Here is a 25,496-nt window from a genome sequence, read left to right on the forward strand (position 1 = left end):
GGATGCTGCAACCATGTGAATCGCTGCCAAGCCCAACACATCTACCCCAAGCCTGGAGACCATGTGACTTTCCACCAAGTCTGCTGCTGCAGTCACAGGCCCAGCGCGACTCAACACCAAGATCCTTTGGAGAGAGCAAAAATGGGGAGAAAAAGAAACAACCCCCAAAAGAAAGAAAAGAAGGAATCACCAGATAAGGAACTAAATGAAAAGGAGGCATGTAGTCTATCAGGAAAAAAAAATTCAGAATAAGGGTCATACAGTTCATAAACCAGATGGATGAGAATATCAATAATTTATGTAAAAATCAAGAGGAAATAAAGAGTGATATAGCCACAATAAAAAACACTATGGAAGTTTTCAACAGTAGACTAGAATAAGTGGAGGACCGAATTAGTGAATTAGAAGACAGGGCAACAAAACACATCCAATCTGAACTGCAATTGGAGAGAAAAATTAAAAGGCAGGAGTAGAGCCCAAGGGAGCATTGGGACAACATGAAACAAAGCAACATACGTTTAATAGGGGTGCCAGAACTACAAGAAGAAGAGCAAGGGTTAGAAAAACTACTTGAAGAAACAGTCAGAAAACTTCCCTGATTTGAGGAAGAAGAAAGTCACAAAAGCACAGAGAGTCCCAAGCAAGATGAACCCAAAAAGACCCATATGAAGACACATCATAATTATGATGGTAAACATTAATGACAAAGAGAATCTTAAAGGCTGCAAGAGAGTTACCTACAAGGGATCTCCCTTTAGTTTATCAAAAGATTTCTCAACAGAAACACATCTGGCTAGAAAGAAATGGAAGAAAATATACAAGGTGATGCAGGTCAGGGGACTGAGTCCAAGGATACTCTATCCAGCAAGGTTACCATTCAAAATTGAAAGGGAAATCAAGAGCTTCACAGACAACAAAAGCCTAAGGGAGTTTATCACTACCAAGCCAGTAATGCAAGAAATCCTAAAGAGACTGTTGTGAAAAGAAATAAAAAGGGAAGAAGGAACACAGGCATAAAAAATGAAGATGGCTACAAATAAGTACCTAACAATAATAACCTTGAATGTAAATGGAGTGACTGCTCCATTCAAAAGACATCAAGTGGCTGAATCAATAAGAAAACATGACCCATATATATGCCGTCTGCAGGAGACCCACCTCTGAACAAGGGATGCATACAGACTAAGAGTGAAGGGATAGAAAAATAACTTGCAGGCAAATGGAAATGAAAAAAAAAGCTGGGGTAACAATACTTATATCTGACAAAATAGACCTCAAAGTAAAGGCCATAACAAGAGATAAGAAAGGCCACTTCATAATACTAAAGGGATGAATACAACAAGAAGATATAACTTTGGTAAACACATATGCACCCAACACAGGGGAACCCAAATACATTAAAAAAAAAAAAAACTTCTGGAAGAAAACAAGGGAGAGATTGACAACAATACAACAATAGCAGGGGACTTTGATACCCCATAGACATCACTGACTAAATCCTCTGGACAAAAAATCAGCAAAGAGATAGCAATCCTAAATGACTCACTAGATGAGATGGACTTAACTGACATCTTCAGAACATTTCACCCCAAAGCCACAAAATACATGTTTTTCTCAACTGCACACTGGACATTTTCAAAGATAGACAACATATTGGTTCATAAGCAAAGTTTCTCCAAATTTAAAAAGATTGGAATCATATCAAGCATCTTCTCAGACCACAATGGCATAATATTAGAAATAAACTACAATAAAAACAATTTTAAAATTCAAACACTTAGAGGCTGAATAGCATGCTATTAAACAATGATTGAGTTACCAAAGAGATCAAAGAAGAAATTAAAAACATCCTAAAAACAAATAACAATGAAAACACAACAATCCAAAATTTGTGGGACACAGTAAAAGCAGTCCTGAGAGGAAAGTTCATAGTTCCACAGGCCTACCTCAAAACACAAAAACAAAAAATGGTAATAAGTTGTCTAACCCTACAACTTAAAGAATTAGAAAGAGATCAATAAGAAAAGCCCAGAGTGAACAGAGGAAGGAAATAATAAAAGTCAGAGTGGAAATAAATGACATAGAAAACAAATACATATATATATATATATATATATATGTGTGTGTGTGTGTGTGTGTGTATGTATGTATGTATGTATTTGGTTTCTATGTCATTTACATATATATATATATGTGTGTGTATATATATATATGTATATATAGATAGATAGATAGATAGATAGAGAGAGAGAGAGAGAGAGAGGTAATATGCTAATTGGTCCTAACGGTGTCCCAGTCAGAAATGGTCAACAGGCAGAAGCTGGTGGGCAGGGAAGGGGTGGGGACTTCTGCCCCCAGTGCAGGCACTCACAGGCCTGCCCAGTGCTAATGCAATGCTGACTCGGAGGCGGGAGGCAGAAGCCTCTCCCTATGGAGGCACCTGCAGGCAGGAGCTGCTGGGCGGGGATGGGGGCAGGGACTTGTGCCACCAGGACATGAGGCTGCCACTGGGGCGGGCCCCCTTGCCCAGCCCTGAGGGGGGTGTCAGGATGGGGACGGGGCCTAAGCAGAGAGCTCTCAGCACTCCTGTGCCAGGCACTGAAGGCACAGAGAGGAAGGGAGAGCACATAGGTAGTTAGAGAGTTTAGGCCAGGAGAGGAGAGCAGTTAGGGCTATCAGGCTGGCAGGAGAGCAATTAGGGGCATCAGGCAGGCAGGAGAGCAGTTAGGGGCATCAGGCAGACAGGCAGGTGAGCGCTTAGGAACTAGTGGTTCTGGATTTTGAGAAGGATCCCATATAGGAGAGGTTGCAGGCCAGGCTGAGGGACCCCCCAATCCCCATGCATGAATTTCGTGCACTGGGCCACCAGTATATATATAAAAGATCTATGAAACCAAGAGCTGGTTCTTTGAAGGGATAACCAAGATTGATAAACTTCTAGCCAGGCTCAACAAGAAACAAAGAGAAAAGACCCAAATAAATAAAATCAGAAATGAAAAAGGTGAAGTAACAACCAACCCCACAGACATACAAAGGATTGTAAAAAAAAAAAAATACTATGAACAACTCTACTCCAATAAACTGGATAACCTTGATGAAATGGACATACTCCTAGAAAAATACATGCTTCCAAAACTGAATCAGAAAAAATTAAAAAACCTGAATATGTTGATAGCTCAGGATGAAATTGAAACAGTAATCAAAAACTTCTAGCAAGCAAAAGCCCTTGACTGATTGGTTTCATAGGCAACTTTTACCAAACATTCAAAGAAGAACTAAAATCTATCCTCCGACTATTCCAAATAATTTAAGAGGAAGGCTCACTTCCAAGCTCTTTCTATGAAGTGAGCATTACCCTAATCCCAAAATCAGGTAAAGATACTACAAAGAAAGAGAATTACAGGCCAATATCACTGATGAGCATAGATGCTAAAACCCTCAACAGAATACTAGCAAATTGGATTCAGGATTACATTAAAAAGATCATACACCATGACCAAGTAGGATTTATCCAGGGATGAAAGTCTGGTACAATATCCACAAATCAATAAACGTGATACATCACATAAACAAATTGAGAGACAAAAATCACATAATTATATCAATTGATGCCAAAAAGGCATTTGACAAAATCTAACACCCTTTCCTGATAAAAACTCTCAGCAAAGTGGGAATAGAGGGATTATATCTCAACTTATTAAAAGCCTTATATGACAAACTTACAGCCAACATCATACTCAATGGGCAAAAACTAAAATCATTTCCTCTAAGAACAGGAAGAAAACAGGGATGCCCACTTTCCACACTCCTTTAGACATAGTACTGCAAGTGCTAGCCATAGCAATCCGACAAGAAGAAGAAATAAAAGGCATCCAAATTGGAAAGGAAGAAGTAAAACTGTCCTTATTCGCAGATGACATGATACTGTACATTGAAAACCCTAAAGACTCCATCAAAAATTACTAGTCTTAATGAAAGGATTAAGCAATTTAGCAAGATACAATATTAACACCCAGAAATCTATGGCTTTTTTTATACACCAATAATTATCTCACCGAAAGAGAAACTAAAAACAAAACAAACAAACAAGCAAACAAAACAATCCCATTTAGGTAATATGCTAATTGGTCCTAACGGTGTCCCAGTCAGAAATGGTAATATGGTCAATTGCAACAACAAAAATTAAGATACGTAGGAATAAATTTAACCAAGGAGGTAAAGGACCTGTACTCAGAAAATTACAGGCCATTGAAAAAAGAGATAGAGGAAGACATAAACAAATGGAAGAATATACTATGCTTATGGATTGGTAAAATCAACATCATTAAAATGCCCATACTACTCAAAGCAATCTATAGATTCAATGCAATCTCCATTAAAATGTCAATACATACTTCAAAGACCTTGAACAAACTTTCCAAAATATTCATCTGTAATAAAAGACCCTGAATAGCTGCAGCAATATCTTGAGAAAGAAGACCAAAGTTGGAGGGATTACAATACCAGATATTAAGCTGTACTACAAAGCCACTGTTCTCAAAACTGCCTGGTACTGGCACCAGACCAGACATATACAGCAATAAAACAGAACATAGAACCCCAAAATTGACCTAAGACATTATGCTCAATTAATATTTGACAAAGGAGGCAAGATAATACAATGGAGTCAAGACAGTCTCTTCAATAAATGGTGCTGGGAAAATTGGACTGATACATGCAAAAAAAATGAAACTAGACCATCAACTTACACCATACACAAAAATAACTCAAAATGGATAAAGGCCTCAGTGCACACTGAAATGGGAGTCCCGTTAGGAGGCCACTGAAGAATCCAGGGAAAGAGGATTTTATTGGAAGCCTGACTTTCTGTGACAAAGGCAAACACTGAACAGCTGTGAGCACCAGAGTACCGGTCCCCAATCAGCACAAACACGCGGATTCAAAGGAAGTCTTCACTGTACCAAAGAAAGGTCAGATTTCACCTGGGATAAGGAGAGAGAGAACTACATAACCAGACATCCTGAGAAGAGAGACCATGGGGAGACAAAGAAACAGCCCCCATAGGAAAGAAAAGCAGGCATCACCAAAAAACGGAAGTAAACAAATTAGAGGCAAGCAACCTATCAGAGAAAGAATTCAGAGAAATATAAGGTAGCTGAAAAGAATGGAACAAAAATTCGACAATATTTTGAGTAAGAACCAAGAAGAAATGAAGAAGCAAAAAGAAATGAAAAATGACATTGCTGCTGTAAAGAACTCAATAGAAAGCATCAAGAGTAGACTAGAAGAAGCAGAGGACCACATAAGTGAGCTAGAAGACAAGATGGAAAAAAATACCCAATTACAACAGCTTCTAGAAAAAACAAAATTAGAAAGCAAGAGGAGAGCCTAAGGGAACTTCAGGACAACACGAAATAAAACAACATCCAATTAATAAGGGTTCCAGAAGGAAAGAAAACTGAGCAAGGAATAGAAAACCTGTTTGAAGAAATAATAACATAAAACTTCCCTGATATAGGGAAGAAAAAACCCCACACAAATCCAAGATGGTCACAGAGTCCCAAGCTAAATGAACTCCAAAACCAATGCCAAGGCACATTATAATTAAATTGGCAAAAACCAACAACAAAGTAAGAATCTTAAAAGTGGCCAGAGAGACACAGAAAGTTACATACAAGGGAACCCTTATCAGACTAGCAACTGATTTCTCAACAGAAACTCATCAGGCCAGAAGGGAATGGAAGGAAATATACAAAGTCATGCAAAGGAAGAGTCTGAATCCAAGAATACTGTACCCAGCAAGGCTATCAATGAAAATTGAAGGTGAAATCAGGAGCTTCACAGACAAAAAAGGACTAAGGGGGTTTATCACCACCAAACCAGCAATGCAAGAAATGCTAAAGGGTCTGCTGTAAAAAAAAGAAATAGGAAGCGAAGAAGGAACACAGGGGTATAGAATAAAAATGGTGACAAATAAGTACATATCAATAATAACTTTAAATGTAAATGGATTAAATGCCCCAATCAAAAGACACAGGGTAATGGATTGGATAAGAAAACAAAACCCATATATCTGCTGTCTACAGGAAACCCACCTTATAAAAAAGGACACATACAGACTGAGAGTGAAGGGATGGAAAAAAGTTTTCCAGGCTAATGGAAATGAAAAAAAAAAAAAAGCTGGGGTAGCAATACTTATATCTGACAAATTAGATCTCAAAGTGAAGGACATAACAAGAGATAACGAAGGCCACTTCATAATACTAAAGGGAGCAATCCAACAAGAAGAAATAACTCTGGTAAACATATATGCACCCAATATAGGAGCACCAAAATACAAACTCTGGGAAGATATCAAAGGAGAGATTGACAGGAATACAATCATAGTAGGAGACTTTAATACCCCATTATCACCATTGGACAAATCCTCTAAACAAAAAAATCACCAAAGAAACATCAATCCTAAATGACTCACTGGACCAGATGGAATTAATCAACATCTTCAGAAAATTTCACCCCAAAGCCACCGAATATACATTCTTCTCAAGTGCACATGGGTCATTTTCAAAGATAGACCATATGTGAGGACATAGGCAAAGTCTCTCCAAATTCAAGAAGATAGAAATCATACCAAGTATCTTCTCAGATCACAGTGGCATAAAACTGGAAATCAACTACAATAAAAACAATCCAAAGAAATCAAACACATGGAGACTTAACAGCATGCTATTAAACAATGACTGGGTTACGAGAGACATCAAGGAAGAAATAAAAACAATCATGGCAACAAATGAAAATGAAAACACAACAATCCAAAATCTATGGGACACAGTGAAAGCAGTCTTGAGAAGGAAGTTCATAGCTCTACAAGCCTACTGCAAAAAAACAAGAAACAATGGTAATAAATTACCTAACACAACAACTCAAAGAGTTAGAGAGCAAGCAACAAGAAAAGCACGGTGTAAGCAGAAGGAAATAATAAAGATCAGAGCGGATATGAACGACAGAGAGACCAAAGAAACAATACAAAAGATCAACAAAACCAAGAGCTGGTTCTTTGAAAGGATAAACAAGATTGATGAACCTCTAGCCAGGCTCACTATGAAGCAAAGAGAGAGGTCCCAAATAAACAAAATCAGAAATGAAAGAGGTGAAATAACAACAGACCTCGGCAAAATACAAAGCTTTATTACAAAATACTACAAACAACTCTATTCCAACAAACTGGATAACCTGGAGGAAATGGACATATTCTTAGAAAAATATAACCTTCCAAAACTCAATCAGGAAGAATCTAAACATTTCAACAGGCCAGTAACTATGGAAGAATTGAAACAGTCATCAAAAAGCTTCCGGCAAACAAAAGCCTGGGGCCAGATGGCTTCACAGGAGAGTTTTACTAAACATTCAAGGAAGAACTAAAACCTATCCTCCTCAGACTATTCAAAAAAATTCAAGAGGAAGGAACACTTCCAGGCTCCTACCCAGCATCACCCTAATACCAAAACCAGATAAAGATAACACAATGAAAGAGAATTACAGACCAATATCCCTCATGAACATAGATGCCAAAATCCTCAACAAAATTCTAGAAAATCGGCTCCAGCAGTACATCAGAAAGATCATACACCATGACCAAGTAGGATTTATCCCAGAAATGCAAGAATGGTACAATATCCACAAATCAATAAATGTGATATATCACATAAACAAATTGAGAGACAAAAATCACATAGTCATATCAATAGATGCAGAAAAAGCATTTGACAAAATCCAACACCCTTTCTTGATAAAAACTCTCAACAAGGTGGGAATAGAAGGATCATACCTCAACATAATAAAAGTTATATATGATAAGCCCACAGCTAACATCATACTTAATGGGCAAACACTAAAACCATTTCCCCTAAGAACAGGAAAAAGACAGGGATGCCCACTCTCACCACTCCTGATTGACATAGTACTGGAAGTATTAGCCATTGCAATTAGACAAGAAGAAGAAATAAGAGGCATCCAAATTTGAAAAGAAGAAGTAAAGCTGTCCTTATTTGCAGATGACATGATATTGTACATAAAAAAACCAAAAGACTCCATCAAAAAAATAATAAACTTAATAAATGAATTCGGCAATGTAGCAGGATACAAAATTAACGCCAAGAAATCTATGGAATTTCTATACACAAATAGTGAACTTACGAAAGAGAGACTAAAAAAGCAATCCCATTTACCAGCACACCAAAAAAACTAAGACACCTAGGAATAAACTTAACTAAGAAGGTAAAACACCTATATGTGGAAAACTACAGGACACTGACAAAAGAGATAGAGGAAGATGTAAACAGATGGAAGAACATACCATGTTCATGTATTGGTAGAATCAACATCATTAAAATGTCCATACTACCCAAAGCAATCTACAGATTCAATGCACTCCCCATCAAAATACCAACAGCATATTTCACAGACCTAGAAAGACCTCTTCAAAAATTCATCTGGAATAAAAAAACGACCCCGAATAGCCACAGCATTCCTGAGAAAGAGAAATAAAGTAGGAGAGATCTCAATACCAGACCTCAAGTTGTATTACAAAGCCACTGTTCTCAAAACAGCCTGGTACTGGCATAAGAACACACATATAGACCAATAGAACAGAATAGAGAATCCAGATATTGACCCAAACCACTATGCTCAATTAATATTTGACAAAGGAGGCATGAATATACCTTGGAGTCAAGACAGTCTTTTCAATAAATGGTGATGGGAAAATTGGACAGATACATGCAAAAAAATGAAACTAGACTACCAACTTACACCATACACAAAAATAAACTCAAAATGGATAAAGGACTTAAACATAAGACGGGAAACCATAAAAATACTGGAGGAATCCACAGGCAACAAAATCTCAGACATATGCCAAAAGAACTTCTTCACTGACACTGTCCCTAGGGCAATGGAAGCTAAAGTGAAAATTAACAAATGGGACTACATCAAAATAAAAAGCTTTTTTTACAGCAAAGAAACCATCAACAAAACAACAATAATGCCCACTCTAAGGGAGAACATATTTGCAAATGCTATCACTGATAAAGGTTTAATCTCCAACATCTACAGGCAGCTTATGCAACTTAATAAGAGGAAGATAAATGATCCAATAGAAAAATGGGCAACGGACCTAAATAGAATCTTTTCAAAAAAAGACAGAAAGAAGGCCAAGAGACACATGAAAACATGCTCAAAGTCACTAATTATCCGAGAGATGCAAATGAAAACGATAGTGCAGTACCATCTCACACCTGTCACAATGGCTATCATCAACAAATCAACAAACGACAAGTGTTGGCGAGGATGCGGAGAAAAAGGAACCCTCGTGCACTGCTGGTGGGAATGCATACTGGTGCAGCCACTGTGGAGAACAGTATGGAGTTTCCTCAAAAAACTGAAAATGGAACTCCCATTTGACCCAGTAATCCCACTCCTGGGAATATATCCAAAGAAACTAGAAACACCAATCAGAAAGGATATATGCACCCCTATGTTCATATCAGCACAATTTACAATAGCTAAGATTTGGAAATAGCCTAGGTGCCCATTAGCAGATGACTGGATCAGAAAACTGTGGTACATCTACACAATGGAATACTATGCTGCCATAAAAAAGAAGGAATTCTCATCATTTGCAGCATCCTGGATGGAATTGGAGGACATTATGCTAATTGAAATAAGCCAGTCAATGAAAGAAAAATACCACATGATCTCACTCATTTATGGATAATAAAGAACATTATAAACTGATGAACAAAAAGATAGATACAGAGACAGTAAAGCATCAAACAGACTGACAAATTACAGGGGGATGGTTAGGGAGAGGTGGGGGAGATAAGAGATCAACTGAAGGACTTGTATGCATGCATATAAGCATAACCAATGGACGCAAAACTCTGGGGAGTGAGGGCATGTATGGGTGTGGGGTGGGGGTGGGGGCAATGGTAAGGTATGTACACATATAATACCTTAATTAAAAATTTTTAAATTTTTTTAAATGAGTAAAAAACTTAAACGTAAGACAGGAAACCATAAAATTCTTAAAAGAAGTGATAGGCAGCAAAATAGGAGACATTTGTCATAGCAATATCTTTACCAACACACTCCTAGGGCAATGGAAACTAAAGAGAAAAATTTTTAAATCGGAATACATCAAAATAAAAGGCTTCTGCACATCAAAAGAAACCATCAATAGAACAACAAGAAAGCTCACTGTATGGGAGAACATTTTTGCCAATGTTATCTTCAATAATGGTTTAATCTCCAAAAATTGTAGGGAACTCATACAACTTAACAAAAGGTAGATAATCCAATAAAAATGGGCAATGGACCTAAAAAGTCACTTTTCAAAAGAGGACATATGGAAGGCCAAGAGACATTTGAAAACATACTCAAAGTCACTAATCATCTGAGAGATGCAAATGAAAACAATAATTAGGTACCATCTCACCCCTGTCAGATTGGCTATCATCAACAATTCAACAAACGATGGGTGCTGGTGAGGATGAGAATAAAAAGGAACACTCTTGCACTGCTGGTGGGAATGCAGACTGGTGTAGTCACTGTGGAAAATAGTATGGCATTTCCTCAGAAAATTACTCCCATTTGACCCAGTGATCTCACTTCTAGGAATATGTCCCAAGAAAACAGAAACACCAATCAGAAAGGATATATGCACCTCTATGTTCATAGCTGCACAATTTACTATAGCTATGATTTGGAAACACCCTAGGTGTCCATCAGTGGATGAGTGGATTAGAAAACTATGGTACATCTACACAAGCAATACTACGCTGCTGTAAAAAAGAAGGAATTCTTACCATTGGCAACAGCATGGATGGAACTAGAGAGCATTATGCTAAGCGAAATAAGCCAGTCACAGAAAGATAAATATGACCTGATCTCACTCATTTGTGGACTATAATGAACAACATAAACTGATGAACAAAAATAGAACCATATTCATGGAAGCATTGAACAGACTGTCCAACCTATGAGGGAAGGCAGGGGGTGAGGGGGTAAAAGATCAACCAAAGGACTTGTATACATCCATATGAGCATAACCAATGATCATAGACAGTAGCGGGGTGAGGGCATGTGCTGGGGGGTGGGGGCGGCCGGGGTCAGGTCAATGGGGGGAAAAGGATACTTATGTTATACTTTAAACAATAAATAACTTTTTTAAAAAATTTAAAAATGAATTTAAGAAAGTGGCAGGATAAAAAACAACATTTTAAAACACCAATAATGAACCCTCAGAAAGAGAAAGTAGTAAAACAATCCCATTTACCATTGCAACAACAACAAAAAGATAACTGGGAATAATAATGTTAACAAAGGAGGTGAAAGACCTGTACTCATAAAACTATGGGACACTGAAAAAAGAAATAGTGGAAAACATAAAGGAAATAGAAACATATACCATGTTCACAAAATGGAAGAATTAGCATCAATAAAATGTCCATACTACCCAGAACAATCTACAGGTTCAATGCAATCCCTGTTAAAATACCAATGGCACATTTCACATATCTAGAAAAAAAAAATCCCAAAATTTATATGGAACCAAAAAAGACCCTGAATACCCACTGCAATCTTGACAAAGAAGAACAATGTTGGGGGGATAACAATACCAGGTACCAAACTATACTACAAAGCCATTGTAACCAAAACAGCCTGCACCTAGCACAAGAACAGGCATATAGACCAATGGAACAGAACAAAGACCTCAGATATTGACCCAGGTCAATATTGACAAAGTAGGTAAGAGCATAGAATGGAGTAAAGATAGTGTCTTCAATAAATGGTGCTGGGAAAATTGGACAGTTACATGTAAAAAAATGAAAGTAGACCACAAGCTTACACCATATACAAGAATAAACTCAAAATGGAAAAAAGACTTAAATGTAAATCATGCAACCATAAAAATCTTAGAGGTAAACATTAGCAGTAAAATCTCAGACATTTCACGTAGCAGTATTTTCACTGATACATCACCTAGGGCCATGGTCGGCAAACTATGGCTCGCGAGCCACATGCGGCTCTTTGGCCCCTTGAGTGAGGCTCTTCCACAAAATACCACGGCCTGGGCGAGTCTATTTTGAAGAAGTGGCATTAGAAAAAGTTTAAGTTTAAAAAATTTGGCTCTCAAAAGAAATTTCAATCATTGTACTATTGATATTTGGCTCTGTTGACTAATGAGTTTGCTGACCACTCACCTAGGGCAAGGGAAACAACAGAAAAATTTAACAAATGGGACTACATAAAAATTAAAAGGAACCTACCTGTATGGAAGAACATGTTTGGCTATGATACATCAGACAAGGGTTTAATTTTGAAAATATACAAATAACTCATACAACTTAATAAAAGGAAGACAAACATTCTAAATTAAAAAATGGGCAAAGGATCTGAATAGGCACTTCTCCAAAGAGGACATACAGATAGCCAAAAGACACATGAAAAAATGATCAACATCACAAATCATCAGAGAGATGCAAATTAAAACGACAATAAGGTATATCACCTCATACCTGCCAGAATGGCTACTATCAATAATGCAACAAGCAACAAGTGCTGGCAAAGATGTAGAGAAAAGGAAACCCTACTACACTGCTGGTGGGAATGCAAACTGTAAAAGTGGAAAACTGTATGGTAATGCCTCAAAAAATAAAAAATGGATCTTCTGTTTGACCCTACGATCCCATTTCTGGGAATATATCCTAAGAATCCCAAAACACCAGTTAGAAAGAATATATGCACCCCTGTGTTCATAGCAGCATTCTTTACAATAGCTAAGATATGGAAATAGCCCAAGTGCCCATCAGTGGAAGACTGGATAAAAGCGCTATGATACATTTACACCATGGAATACTATGAAGCTATAAAAAAGAAGGATCTCTTACCCTTTGAGACAGCGTAGATGGACCTGGGGGCTATTATGTTAAATGAAATTAGCCAGTCATAGACAGACAAATATCACATGATCTCACTTCTAAGTGGAATCTAAAGAATAAAATATGTCCAGAGGTGTGACTCATGTAACAAAATTACAGATTTCAGTTGGGAGGGGGGCTTAGGAGGGAGGAGTCAGGAAGATATTAACCAAAGAACATATGTATATTCTTCTATGCATAACCCATGGACACAGGCAATAGCATGGGGATGGCCTGGAGTGGGGTGGACTTTAGGTGGAGGGGGAAAATTTGAAGAAAATGGGACACATTTGTGATACTTCCAATAATAAAATAAAATTTTAAAAATTCTAGCAGATTTTAGTTAAATCTAGGCAGCTGATTCCAAAATTTATATGGAATAAGGGAACTAGAATGGCCAAAACAATTCTGAAAAAGAAAACCAAAGCTGGAAGACTCAAACTGTTCATTTAAAAATACATATTATATTGGTACAGTAGTAAAAACTGTATAGTATTGGCAAAAGGACAGACCCATAAACCAGAAATAAAAGGGAACAAAATAAAAAAAATAGAGAAGTAGACCCACATCAAGATAGTCAACTGATTTAACACAAGGATATAATGGCAATCCAATGAAGAAAATAATCTTTTCAATCAATGAGGCTAATACAATTGGACATCCCTATAGCATGTACTAGTACACCTCTCAACATATACAAAGTTTAACTCAAAGTGAACTATAAACCTACTTATAAAATGTAAAACTATAAAGGTCTTAGAAGAAAACACAGGGACAATCTTTATCACTTTAAGTTAGGCAAAGAGTTTTTAGATATAGCATCAAAAGGAAGAGACATAAAAGAAAAATTTACAAATTGGACTTGAATTTAAAATATTTTCTCTAAGGAGACCACTGTTAAGAGAATAAAAAATAAAACCACTGACCAGGACAAAATATTTGCAAAACACATCCTATATAATGAAAGGCTAATATGCAAATTGTCCTCTCAACCAGGAGTTCTACCAGGGGGCCAGGCCAGGCTGCCAACCGCCCATGGCCCCTTCCCCTGGACAGCCTCACCCCGATTGTTTCCCCACCCTGGTTGGGGGCAGGACTGGCCAGCCAACCTCCCATGTCCCCTCCCTGTGGCTGGCCTGGCCTGATGGGGCCCATTCGGTGTGGGCCGCCGGACCCCACCTGTGCATGAATTGGTGCACCAGGCCTCTAGTATTTGGTAAAGGACTTTTATCTGGAATATAGAAACTAAAAAATAAGAAAACAATCACCATAATAAAAAATGGGCTAAAGGTTTGAATGGACACTTCACCAAAAAAGTGTACATAAGCACAAGAGAAAATGCTAAACACCATTAGCTACTAGGAAAATTTACATTAAAACCACAAAGAGATTCCTTTGCACCCATACTGTAATGCGTAAAATGTTTAAAAACAGTCATAATTACAAGTGCTGGCAAGGATGTAGAACAATTGCAATTCTCATATATTTCTGGTGGGCATGCAAAATACCATGGGTACTCTGAAAAACAGTTGGCAATCTCGTATAAATCTATATATATATATAAAAGGCTAATATGCAAAGTGTCCTCTTGGGAGTTTGACCGGGAGACCAAGAGTTTGATCGCTCTCTATGATGTGCACTGACCACCAGGGGGCAGCACAAAACATGGTGGGGCACTGAGGGAGTGAGGGAAGGAGGAGGCGGCGGGGAGGGGCACAGGAAACGCATGGTGACGGTGCACAGGTGATGAGGGAAGGGGGAGGCGGGGAGGCAAGGAGGTGGGGAACCTGATTGGCCCTGATAGCAGGCCAGGCCTAGGGACCCTACCTGTGCATGAATTTCATGCAACGGGCCTCTAGTTTTCTTATAAAATTACTAAACATAAACTTACCACATGACCCAGTAATCCCAATCCTGATTATTTTTCCCCAAAGGTAAAACCGGTGCTCACATACAAATTTTTTTGAATGTTTATAACCCCAAACTGAAAAACAAAACAAATGTTCTTCAATGGGCCAATGGTTAAACCAACTATACTACTTAACAATCAAATTGAATGATACTTGCAGCAACATAGATGAAGCTAAAATGCATTATGCTGCATGAAAACCCAGTCTCAAAAGTCTGCATACTGTATGATTCAGTTTGTATGACATTTTTTAGAAAGACAAAAATATAGGGAGAGAAAACAGATTAGTGCCCAGGGTTAGGGAACAGGGAAGAGTCTACATTCTATTTGAGATAGTGGTTACAAGATTCTATACATGTGCAAAAGCTCATAGAACTGTACACAAACAAAATTTAATTTCACTGTGTTTAAATTTTAAACATTTTTTTTTATTTTTAAATATTTTATTGTTATTGGTAATGCTCCCCCCAGGATATTTTTCCCACTGATTTTTTTTTAATATTTTTATTGAGGTATTATATGTGTACATATCTTACTATTACCCCCCCACCCCACACCCACACATGCCCTCCCCCCCCCAGAGTTTTGCGTCCATTGTTTATGCTTATATGCATGCATACAAGTCCTTCGTTTGATTTCAAAACTCCCCCACCTTTCCCAAACTTTCCCCCTGTAATTTGAAAGTCTGTTTGATGCTTTACTGTCTCTGTATCTATCTTTTTGTTCACCACTTTATAATGTTCTTTACTATCCCTAAATGAGTGAGATCATGTGGTATTATTCTTTCATTGACTGGCTTATTTCACTTAGCATAATGTTCTCCAATTCCATCCAGGTTGCTGCAAATGATGAGAATTCCTTCTTTTTTATGGCAGCATAGTATTCCATTGTGTAGATGTACCACAGTTTTCCGATCCAGTCATCTGCTGATGGGCACCTAGGCTGTTTCCAAATCTTAGCTACTGTAAATTGTGCTGCTATGAACATAGTGGTGCATATATCCTTTCTGATTGGTGTTTCTAGTTTCTTCGGATATATTCCCAGGAGTGGGATTACTGGGTCAAATGGGAGTTCCATTTTCAGTTTTTTGAGGAAACTCCATACTGTTCTCCACAGTGGCTGCACCAGTCTGCATTCCCACCAGCAGTGCACGAGGGTTCCTTTTTCTCCGCATCCTCGCCAACACTTGTTGTTTGTTGATTTGTTGATGATAGCCATTCTGACAGGTGTGAGATGGTACCTCATTGTTGTTTTGATTTGCATCTCTCAGATAATAAGTGACTTTGAACATGTTTTCATGTGTCTCTTGGCCTTTCTTCTGTCTTCTTTTGAAAATATTCTGTTTAGGTCTGTTGCCCATTTTTTTATTGGATCATTTATCTTCCTCTTATTAAGTTGCATAAGCTGCCTGTAGATGTTGGAGATTAAACCTTTATCAGTGATAGCATTTGCAAATATGTTTTCCCATGCAGTGGGCTTTCTTGTTGTTTTGTTGATGGTTTCTTTTGCTGTAAAAAAGCTTTTTATTTTGATGTAGTCCCATTTGTTAATTTTCTCTTTAGCTTCCATTGCCCTAGGGGCAGTGTCAGTGAAGAAGTTCTTGTGGCATATGTCTGAGATTTTGTTGCCTGTGGATTCCTTTAGTATTTTTATGGTTTCCCGTCTTATGTTTAAGTCCTGTATCCATTTTGAGTTTATTTTTGTGTATGGTGTAAGTTGGTGATCTAGTTTCATTTTTTTGCATGTATCTGTCCAGTTTTCCCAACACCATTTATTGAAGAGACTGTCTTGACTCCATTGTATGTTCATGCCTCCTTTGTCAAATATTAATTGAGCATAGTGGTTTGGGTCGATATCTGGGTTCTCTATTCTGTTCCATTGATCAATATGTCTGTTCTTGTGCCAGTACCAGGCTGTTTTGAGAACAGTGGCTTTGTAATACAGCTTGAAATCTGGTATTGAGATCCCACCTACTTTATTCTTCTTTCTGAGGATTGCTGAGACGAGTCGGGGTCTTTTTTTATTCCAGATGAATTTTTGGAGAGTTCTTTCTAGGTCTGTGAAATATGCTGTTGGTATTTTGATGGGGAGTGCATTGAATCTGTAGATTGCTTTGGGTAGTATGGACATTTTAATGATGTTGATTCTACCAATCCAGGAACATGGTATGTTCTTCCATCTGTTTACGTCTTCCTCTATCTCTTTTTTCAGTATCCGGTAGTTTTCTGCGTATAGGTCTTTTACCTCCTTAGTTAAGTTTATTCTTAGGTATCTTAATTTTTTTGGTGCAATGGTAAATGGGATTGCTTTTTTAGTCTCTCTTTCTGTAAGTTCATTATTGGTGTATAGAAAAGCCATAGATTTCTTGACGTTAATTTTGTATCCCGCTACATTGCTGAATTCATTTATTAAGTCTATTAGTTTTTTGATGGAATCTTTTGGGTTTTTTATGTACAATATCATGTCATCTGCAAATAAGGACAGCTTCACTTCTTCTTTTCCAATTTGGATGCCTCTTATTTCTTCTTCTTGCCTAATTGCGATAGCTAATACTTCCAGTACTATGTCAAACAGGAGTGGTGAGAGTGGGCATCCCTGTCTTGTTCCTGTTCTTAGGGGAAATGGTTTTAGTTTTTGCCCATTGAGTATGATGTTTGCTGTGGGTTTATCATAAATAGCTTTTATTATGTTGAGGTATGAGCCTTCTATTCCAACCTTGTTGAGAGTTTTTATCAAGAAAGGGTGTTGGATGTTGTCAAATGCTTTTTCTGCATCTATTGATATGACTATGTGATTTTTATCTCTCAATTTGTTTATGTGATGTATCACGTTTATTGATTTGCGGATATTGTACCATCCTTGCATTCCTGGGATAAATCCTACTTGGTCATGGTGTATGATCTTTCTGATGTACTGCTGGAGCCGATTTGCTAGAATTTTGTTGAGGATTTTGGCATCAATGTTCATGAGGGATATTGGCCTGTAATTCTCTTTCATAGAGTTGTCTTTATCTGGTTTTGGTATTAGGGTGATGCTGGCTTCATAGAAGGAGCCTGGAAGTGTTCCTTCCTCTTGAATTTTTTGGAATAGTCTGAGGAGGATAGGTTTTAGTTCTTCCTTGAAAGTTTGATAAAATTCTCCTGTGAAGCCATCTGGCCCCGGGCTTTTGTTTGCCGGAAGCTTTTTGATGACTGCTTCAATTTCTTCCATAGTTACTGGCATGTTGAGCTGTTTAGAATCTTCCTGATTGAGCTTTGGAAGGTTGTATTTTTCTAGGAATATGTCGATTTCCTCTAGGTTGTCCAGTTTGTTGGAGCAGTGTTGTTCGTAGTATTTTGTAACAATCCTTTGTATTTCGTCGGGATCTGTTGTTATTTCACCTCTTTCATTTCTGATTTTGTTTATTTGGGTCCTCTCTCTTTGCTTCTTGGTGAGCCTGGCTAGAGGTCCATCAATCTTGTTTATCCTTTCAAACAACCAGCTCTTGGTTTTGTTGATCTTTTGTATTGTTTCTTGGGTCTCTATGTCGTTTATCTCCGCTCTGATCTTTATTATTTCTTTCCTTCTGCTTACACTGGGCTTATCTTGTTGCTCTCTCTCTAACTCTTTGAGTTGTTGGGTTAGGTAATTTATTACCATTGTTTCTTGTTTTTTGCAGTAGGCTTGTAGAGCTATGAACTTCCCTCTCAGGACTGCTTTCGCTGTGTCCCATAGATTTTGGATTGTTGTGTTTTCATTGTCGTTTGTTGCCATGATGTTTTTTATTTCTTCCTTGATGTCTTTGGTAACCCAGTCATGGTTTAATAGCATGCTGTTTAGTCTCCAAGTGTTTGATTTCTTTGGGTTGTTTTTATTGTAGTTGATTTCCAGTTTTATGCCACTGTGATCTGAGAAGATACTTGGTATGATTTCTATCTTCTTGAATTTGGAGAGACTTTGCCTATGTCCTAACATATGGTCTATCTTTGAAAATGACCCATGTGCACTTGAGAAGAATGTATATTCTGTGGCTTTGGGGTGAAATGTTCTGAAGATGTCGATGAATTCCATCTGTTCTAGTGAGTCATTTAGGTTTGATGTTTCTTTGCTGATTTTTTGTTTAGAGGATTTGTCCAATGGTGATAGTGGGGTATTGAAGTCTCCTACTATGATTGTATTACTGTCAATCTCTCCTTTGATATCTTCCAGGAGTTTTTTAATGTATCTTGGTGCTCCTGTATTGGGTGCATATATGTTTACCAGAGTTATTTCTTCTTGTTGGATTTCTCCCTTTAGTATTATGAAGTGGCCTTCATTATCTCTTGTTATGTCCTTCACTTTGAGATCTAATTTGTCAGATATAAGTATTGCAACCCCCGCTTTTTTTTTTCATTTCCATTTGCCTGGAAAACCTTTTTCCATCCCTTTACTCTCAGTCTGTATGCATCCTTTTTTTTGAGGTGGGTTTCCTGTAGACAGCAGATATCTGGGTTTTGTTTTCTTATCCAGTCTGTTACCCTGTGTCTTTTGATTGGGGCATTCAATCCATTTACATTTAAAGTTATTATTGATAGGTACTTATTTGACGCCATTTTTATTCTATACCCCTATGTACCTTCTTTGCTTCCTATTTCTTTCTTTTTTTTTTTTTTACACCAGACCCTTTAGCATTTCTTTCATTGCTGGTTTGGTGGTCATAAACTCCCTTAGTCCTTTTTTGTCTGTGAAGCTCCTGATTTCACCTTCAATTTTGATTGATAGCCTTGCTGGGTACAGTATTCTTGGATTTAGACCCTTCCTTTGCATGACTTGGTATATTTCATTCCATTCCCTTCTGGCCTGATGAGTTTCTGTTGAGAAATCAGTTGCTAGTCTGATGGGGGTTCCTTTGTATGTAACTGTCTGTCTCTCTCTGGCCGCTTGTAAGATTTTTACTTTGTCGTTGGTGTTTGCCAACTTAACTATAATGTGCCTTGGCGTCGGTCTTTTGGGGTTCATTTTGCTTGGAACTCTGTGAGCTTCTTGGATTTGTGTGGGTTTTTTCTTCCCTATATCAGGGAAGTTTTCTGTTATTATTTCTTCAAACAGGTTTTCTATTCCTTGCTCAGTTTCCTTTCCTTCTGGCACCCCTATTATCCTGATGTTGTTTTGTTTTGTGTTGTCCCAAAGTTCCCTTAGGCTCTCCTCAATCTTTCTAATTTTTGTTTCTAGAAGCTGTTGTAATTGGGTATTTTTTTCCATCTTGTCTTCTAGCTCACTTATGCGGTCCTCTGCTTCGTCTAGTCTACTCTTGATGCTTTCTATTGAGTTCTTTACAGCAGCGATGTCATTTTTCATTTCTTCTTGGTTCTTCTTCATTTCTTCTTGGTTCTTACTCAAAATATTGTTGAATTTGTCTTCCATCCTTTTCAGCCACTTTATGACCATTTCTCTGAATTCTTTCTCTGATAGGTTGTTTGCCTCTAAATCGTTTACTTCCTTTTCTGGTGATGCCTGCTTTTCTTTCCTGTGGGGGCTGTTTCTTTGTCTCCTCATGGTCTCTCTTCTCCGGATGTCTGGTTATATAGATTTCTCTCTCTGGCGTTGATTTAAAGGTATAAAATACAACACAACCAGGCACAACAGACAAGGCACTGAACAGAATTGTATTCATGATATTAATAACCTCCAATAAAGGTAACCACCAGAGAAAGACAAATTAGGGAATAGGAGTGGAAGAGGGAGAGTAAAAAGAAAGAACAACAACGAAAAAAAAAAATCAAAGAGTGTGAATCTGAACTTGGGAAAAGAGCAGAAAGAAAGAAAAGAAAAAGAAATAACAGAAAAGAAAAAGAAAAGAAAAAAAAACTAAGAGAGACAAGAATGATACTAAGAGAGAAAAGGGGAACAAACTATATATATGGGGAGTAAACTCCACTAGAACAACCACTATTCCCAGCAAATTCCAGCAACACGAGCCTGGAGATTAATACAAACTGCAGCAGCAGCTAATATCAAGTGAGGCAAGGGAAAGCAAAAGTAAAAAACAAACAAAAACAAAGCAAACAAAAGAACCAACCAAACCAACAAAAAGAATAATCAAAAAAATATCATAAAAAAGCATAAAAATTCAATCTAATCAACATTCAAGCAAACAACAACAAAAGGCCTGAGAGAAAAATAATTTTTTTAAGGTAGCGTAGAGAGAGGTTTGTATGGATTTGGAGCAGGGGGTTGGGAATTAGATATATAAGTAGGGTGAAGTTTTAGCAGGGAGTAAACTGAAAAAGTAGGGAAAATCTAAAGCCAGAAAGGGTTAAGATAAACTGGGGACCAAGGGGGAAAGGTTAGGAGGAGAGTGATGGCATAATGTTAGCTTTGAGATAGGGTAAAGCGATTGTAAGGGAAAGATGCAAATCGAATGTAGGACACAAATCCAAAAATAAAAGAAAGAGAAAATCAAATGACATTAAAAAAAAAAAAAGTAAAATAATAGTAATAATAGTGCTGATTGAAAATAAAAATGTAATAATTAAAAAGGTGAAAATCGAGTCAGGAAAAAGAAAAAAAAATAGTTTCTTAAGTAAAAGATGCAAAAATGAAAATAAAAAATATGAGAATAAAAAATTTAAAAAATTGAAAAAAGAATTGAAAATTAAAAAATAGGAAGACTAAAATGTGCAGTAGCGGCTGTCATTCACTTCCTCTATTATTCTGTTTGGTACGCCTGATTCCCAGTCTGGGCGGTATTTCAGTTCAGCTTCATTCCAGGGCTCCTCAGTGTTGGAAGCCAGTCCTGCTTTTTAAGCCAGCCGTGTCTTAATTTCTCGTATTTATTTTTTATTACACCAGAGACAATTAGCGTTTCAGCCCCTGGGTGGCAGTGTTTCTGAATTGACTTCCGGGCCTCTCTAGCTCTTTTTTTTTTTTTCCCCCTCTATGGCACTCACTACAGGTTTGTGGAGGTGTATGCCTCAGAGCTTGTGGAGGTGTGCGCCTCAGAGCTGCCTCTCTGATGGTCACACGCAGCTCTGGTCCCCAGGTTCCGAAAAAACACCTTCCCCCTGCAGTCTTTTAGGGTTTCCACCTGGGTTTTTCTATGTATTGGGCTTAGCATTCAGAGTCGGAAAGAGCCCAATTGTGCGGACCGTGGGTCTGTGCACCAGGCTAAGGAGCCTGCACTCCTTTGAAAATTCTTAGTCTGATCCTCCTAGTCAGATTAAAATGAGTTGCTTTCAAGAGGTCACTTCTGTTAGCAGCTCAGAAGACCCCCCTCCTCATTCACGGATCACGGCAGTTCCAACTGCCGCCGATTTTTCTAGGCACAGACCTCCCGGCTCCTGCCGGTCCTGCAGCTGCCGCGCTTCCCTCACCCAGCGCTTCCCTCACCCACCGCGGGGATTAGAAACCGCCCCTCATTTCAGGCGAAATCTGACCTTTCCGTGGTGCAGTGAAGAGTTTCTTTGAATCCGAATGTTTGCGCTGATAGGGGACCGGTGGTCTGGTGCTCCCAGCAGTTCACTGTTTGCAGTTGTCGCGGAAAGTCAGGTTTCCACTAAAATCCTCCTTTCCTTGCAAGATGGCGAGGCGCCCGGCGAGCCTGCAGCTCCGGGAGGGGACCCAGCCCCTGTGGGTGCTGCGCGGTCAGAGGAACACTGCCCAGCACTCCCCCGCCTTCTCCTGGAGTTTAGCTGTCCCTTGGCTTGCCCACATACACTCCCTCTGCGAGCCTCTGCTGCTCCGACTCTCCGCCCCAGGAACAGACTCCAAACCCGACTCTTCCGTCGCCATTTTTTCCTCTCTCCTGTAAATTTTAAACATTTTTGTAAGCAAAATTAAAAATCTTTTCCTCATGTTTCTCTAGAACTTCCTACAATCTCATTTCCTTTCCCCTACCACCAGAGGTCTCCTCTTTTCTGAGCTCCAGAATTAAATAGTCAAGTGCCTTTCACTTTATCCACCTAAAAATATATTCTGCTTTGTTCCCTCTTCTTCATCTTCCACTCACATCTAATTAATCACCAAGATGTGTTCATTATACTTTCTAAATATCTCTGAAAGCTGTGTACATTTCTCTTTCCTGATTACCATGACCCCAGATCATGTGTCAGCTGTATTAGTGCAATCTCACCTTACCAGGTTTCACTGCCTCCAATCTTTCCCTTCTTCTGGCCCAGTCTCCATATAGCAACTAAAAAAATGAAAAACTCAGATCTCTGTAATGGCTCTTTCATTGGCTTCAGCATAGCCTGAACTCCATGATTTATAATCCCTTTCGTAATCCAGCCCCTGTTCATCTCTCCAGGTTCGTCTCTCATAATTTTCAACTTTGTAGCTTCCTATTCACTAGTTCTATCCCAACACTCTATGATTGAACCACACTCTAGTTCTTTCATTTCATCAAACATGTCCCTGATGTTTCTGGTTATTGAGATGTTTCCTCAGCAACCTCCCACCTCCTCCATCCCACTCTCCATCAGCTGGCTATATTATTCTCCAAGTTAAAGCTTTCACATCATTTACCTAGGGTATACCACTAACTGACCTCCATGGCTGAGTTACATTATTTGTTCCTAGTAATTTGTCACTTTCCAAAGTTTGAATATTTGGTTCCATTCTCTTCTAGCTTGTAGAGTTTCTGCTGAGAAGTCAATGATAACCTTTTGGGTGATACCATAATATTATGGAAGCACTTTTGTTCTGTGTTGTAATAGTCTACGTATTTGTCTGTCTTCCACACTAGAGGGCAGTGACTATGTCTTGTTCACATTTTAATGCCATCCCCTAAAACATACTAAATATTCAATAAGTATTTGTTAAATGAATGAATGAAGGGGTGCCATAGAAAACAGTCTCTAACATTATAGGTCATTTTGTTTTTTATTCCTTTTCTATATTTGTTAATATTCTATGATAAACATGAGTTGCTTTTATAATCAAAACATGTTAGAATCGATTTTCTATTAAATTTATTGGGATGACATTGGTTAATAACATCATATAGGATTCAGGTGTATATTTCCGTGATACATGATCTGTATATTGCATTGTGTGCCCATCATCCAAAGTCAGATCATCTTCTAGCATCATATATTTGGCCCCCTTTACCCTTAACTACACCCCCACACTTCTTCCCTCTGGTAACCACCATACTGTTGTCTGTGTCTATGAGTTTCAGTTTTATATTTCACATATGAGTGAAATCATATGGTTCTTAGCTTTCTCTGATTGGCTTATTTTGCTTACCATGATATTCTCAAGGTCCATCCATGTTATAGCAAATGGCATATTTCATCTTTTCTTATGGCTGAGTAGTATTCAATTGCAGATATGTACCACATCGTCTTTATCCAATCATCTATTGACGTACACTTCGGTTGTTTCCATGTTTTCCTTTGTGTTTCTGTCTGTTGGTTTTGTTTGGTGGTTCCATACTATTTTCCTCTGTTTGCTTTTTATTTAAGTTATGTGCATCAGGGTTTTGTTTGTTTGTTTTTTGGTTTTTTGTTTGTTTGTTTGTTTGTTTGTTTTGTGTGTGTGTGTGTGTGTGGTTATCATCATGTTTATGAAAAAGAAAGTTTCATTTATATAGTAGTCCTTTTTCTTTTGCATGCATCTCATCTCCATCCCCCTTTGTAAATTGAGAACTTTATCCCCTCCCCTTTTTGTTTTTGTTGTCATAAATTATCCCTATTTACACTGTGAGTTTGTGGCTGATCTTACTTGTAGTTTTTTAACATTTTGTTCTGTGTTTTAGGTAGAATAACCTCTTAATAATTTTCTGCAGTAGAGGTATTCTGGTGGTAAATTGCCTCAGCTTCTGTATGTCTGCAAAAGTCTTTATTTCTCTTTAATATCTAAAGGATAACTTTCCTGAATGTATTATTTTTGGCTAGTAATTTCACTCTTTTCATACTTTGAATGTTTGGTTCCACTCTCTTCTAGCTTGTAGAGTTTCTTCTGAGAAGTCAATGATAGCCTAATGGGCTTTCCTTTATAGGTTATTTTTTCTTTTCCCTAGCTGTCTAGATAATTCTTTGTCATTAATTTTTGACAATTTTAATACAATGTGCCTTGGAGAAGACCTTTTTGGACTGAGATAATTAGGTGTTCTGTTTGTTTCTTGGATTCAAGGATCTAGTTCTTTCCATAGGTTTGGGAAGTTTTCATCAACTATTTGTTTGAATGGGCTCTCCATTCCTTTCTCCCTCTCTTCTTTTTTTGGTATGCCTATTATACTTATAGTAGAGGCCCGGTGCACGAAATTCTTGCACGGGGGTCCCTCAGCCCAACCTGCACCCTCTACAATCCAGGAGCTCTCAGGGGATGTCCTACTGATGGCTTAGGCCCACTCCCCGTGGTTCTCTGCTCTCTGTGGGCCTGGAGGTTTCGCTGTAGCCATGGAGATGAAGCCCCCATGCCCTGCTCTCTGCTCTCTGTCTGCCTCCGCCATGAGCCATGCAAAGGAAGCCCCAATGCCCTGCAGTGTGCTCTGTCTGCCAGGCCTGGGGGCTTTGCCAACACCAACACACTAAGGAAGCCCCCATGCCCTGTTGTCCTGGCTTTGTCTGTAGGGCCTGAGGGTGTTCCCGCCACCACCTTGCTAAGGAAGCCCCCAAGCCCTGCTGTCTGGGCTCTGTCTGCTGGGC

Source organism: Eptesicus fuscus, chromosome 1 (genome assembly GCF_027574615.1).
Source record: "Eptesicus fuscus isolate TK198812 chromosome 1, DD_ASM_mEF_20220401, whole genome shotgun sequence".
In the NCBI taxonomy this organism is placed as follows: Eukaryota; Metazoa; Chordata; class Mammalia; order Chiroptera; family Vespertilionidae; genus Eptesicus; species Eptesicus fuscus.